This window comes from Babylonia areolata, chromosome 11 (genome assembly GCF_041734735.1).
Source record: "Babylonia areolata isolate BAREFJ2019XMU chromosome 11, ASM4173473v1, whole genome shotgun sequence".
Classification (NCBI taxonomy): domain Eukaryota; kingdom Metazoa; phylum Mollusca; class Gastropoda; order Neogastropoda; family Buccinidae; genus Babylonia; species Babylonia areolata.
This window is the reverse complement of record NC_134886.1, coordinates 40,612,026-40,614,525: the sequence shown is the minus strand read 5'-3', so window position 1 is coordinate 40,614,525 and position 2,500 is coordinate 40,612,026. Positions and strand designations below refer to the sequence as shown.

The following is a 2,500-nucleotide window of genomic DNA, read 5'->3' as shown; positions in this document are numbered from 1 at the left end:
TCCTCTCTTCTCCTCTACACAGACCCCTCGGATGTCCAGTGGGTGTCTGAATGACCCAACCTTTAGCTTCCGTCGTCAGAATTGTGGTATTCTTTGTCAACATTCACGTCTTCAGTATTTAGAGCCTTCCGCTTGCAATATTTTGATGATGGTAATTGGGGTGAAACGCTGTTAACGTCGTCCCTTTCGCCGTTCGTATGGAGAGAGTTAATTAACTTTGTTGTGGTTCCTTTAGGTTCTCGCTGACGTTGTGGTGACATAACTGCTAAGATAACAGAGCTTCAGTTTGAGGTGCTTCAACCAACCAACTGGCCTCTCTCTCTGAGTCAACCATTTGTCTCCTTCACGTGCTACTGAAAGGTAAGGCGTCTTTTCTTGCTTTCTTTCTTTCTTTTTTCATTTTTACTTTTCTGTCTGTGTGTATGTCTGTTTGTCTGACTCTGTCCCTGTGTCTGTTGCCCGTCTGTATCTCTGTTTCTTTGTCTGTCTGTCTGTCTGTCTGTCTGCCTGTCTGTCTCTGTCTTCCTCTCTCTGTCTCTCTCTGTGTCTGTCTATCTACCAATCTATCTCCCCGCCGCTCCTTTCTGTTTGTATGTTTCTCTCTCTTTTTTCCTCTCTCTCCCCCCCTCTCTCTTTCTGCTTTAAAAATTATTTATCTGTCTTCTGTGTGAGAATGTGCAATAAAAAAAACCCAACCCCCCAAAAACAACAACAACAACAACAACTTATATACTACTTTTGCGTGCAGTTCAATTCAAGCAGTGACACAGTCCCACAGACACAAAACACAGACACTAAGACACAGACATAGGTACACACAGACACGCACACACACACACACTCTCTGTCTTTCTTTCTCTCCCACACACAATACAACACGACACAACACAAACACACACACACACACACACACACACACACACACACCACAGCACACCACAACACACCACACAGACACACACACTCTGTGTGTGTGTGTGTGTGTGTGTGTGTGTGTGTGTGTGTGTGTGTGTGTATATGAATGAATGAATGAATGGTCTATTCATATATGGGCCATAGTCGCACATGAAGGGGTATTTGAACAGCAACAAAAGACAATAATATAATTTGCTGATAAGTGCAATGGAAATACGACAATGAAATGAGTGTTTTTCTAAACCTGTAAGCCTTGTAAAAAAAACAACAACAAGGAAATATTACGTATAACATCAGGTTTTGTGCATGACATTAATAAACTCAATCTGAACACACTAGGATGTCTGTAATATTTAGGATGGATAAATTTAACTCTAATCTCATTAAGTGTTGGACAACAGAGAACAAAGTGTACATCTTCTTCTTTAGCCGTTGTGCACAATGGACATAACAAATCACAGTTATTACGAAATTTATATCTGGAACGGTGCGCTTTCAAGTCAGAAATATCAAACCGAAATCTTGTTGTTGCATATTTAAACTATCTATCTATGTCCATTTTCAAATAATATTTAAGATCATGATTACAACACAATGTTTTCTATACAAACTAAATCGCTCACTTGTATTAATGTGATCGTTACAGTTCTGCCACCTGCAATCGATCAAACGTTGACGAAAATTAATAAACTTATAAAACTATTCATATTGCCAACACCTTGATTTTCCCAGACATCACCAAAAACATTTTCATACAAACAAATGCGGACATTTGACACCCAGTTTTTCTTTCCATTCATATCCAAGTCGTACAACATTCTATACGCTTTGTAAGGTAATCTAAAAGCGTCCATCTGAATTGACTTGAGCCAGTAACGAATACAGCTAACTGCAAAATTTACGTATATGGGATATCTGTCTCTCTCACCATAAACAAGATTATTCGGTGTTCGCATATCTACACATAAATAATTTTTAATTGCAAATAAGTGAATAGACTCGCAGTGAACTGAAGTTTTCTCTAACCCCCATAATTCGGAACCATATTGTAGAAATGGCTGAACCTGTGAATCAAATAGTTTGAAAAATAGCTCAAAAGAATTGTTATTAAGAATATGAAGCTTTCGCTTAATACACAACAACGCATATTTTGCTCCACTAGCAAAATCTTTGAAAACTGCAGAGAAACTCAAACGTGTAGAGAAAAAAAAAATATCCCAAAGTACTTATAAACATTAATTACAGGCATTATTACACCACCCACTTCAATACCCACCTTTCTTAAATACTATTATATTGATTTTATTCACGTTTACCTTCAATTGAAGTGAAGAAGCAGCACTTCACAGACTGTCTAACTGACGCTGTAATCCAACAACTGTCTCTGATGACAAAACAACATCATCAGCCAACAGAAGGATATATAATTCAAAAGCATCACATGAAAAACGTAGCACCATGCCTTCCATTATTGATAACTTGCAATGCTAATTCAGTAATAATAATAAAAAATCTTCAACATTATACATAATGTCTTCAACATTATATATATATAAATACACACACACACGCACACACACACACA

At 37.6% G+C, this 2,500-nt stretch overlaps 1 protein-coding gene across 1 annotated transcript in view; it reads left to right on the top strand.

Moving 5' to 3' along the window:
• The first annotated feature begins 225 nt into the window (after positions 1–225).
• LOC143287410 (uncharacterized) overlaps positions 226–2,500 on the top strand; it is a 9,811-nt gene continuing 7,536 nt past the window's right edge. Inside the window, exon 1 of the mRNA XM_076595386.1 lies at positions 226–360. The gene's annotated coding sequence lies outside the window, so the exon portion shown is untranslated. The remainder of the gene's footprint in view (positions 361–2,500) is intronic.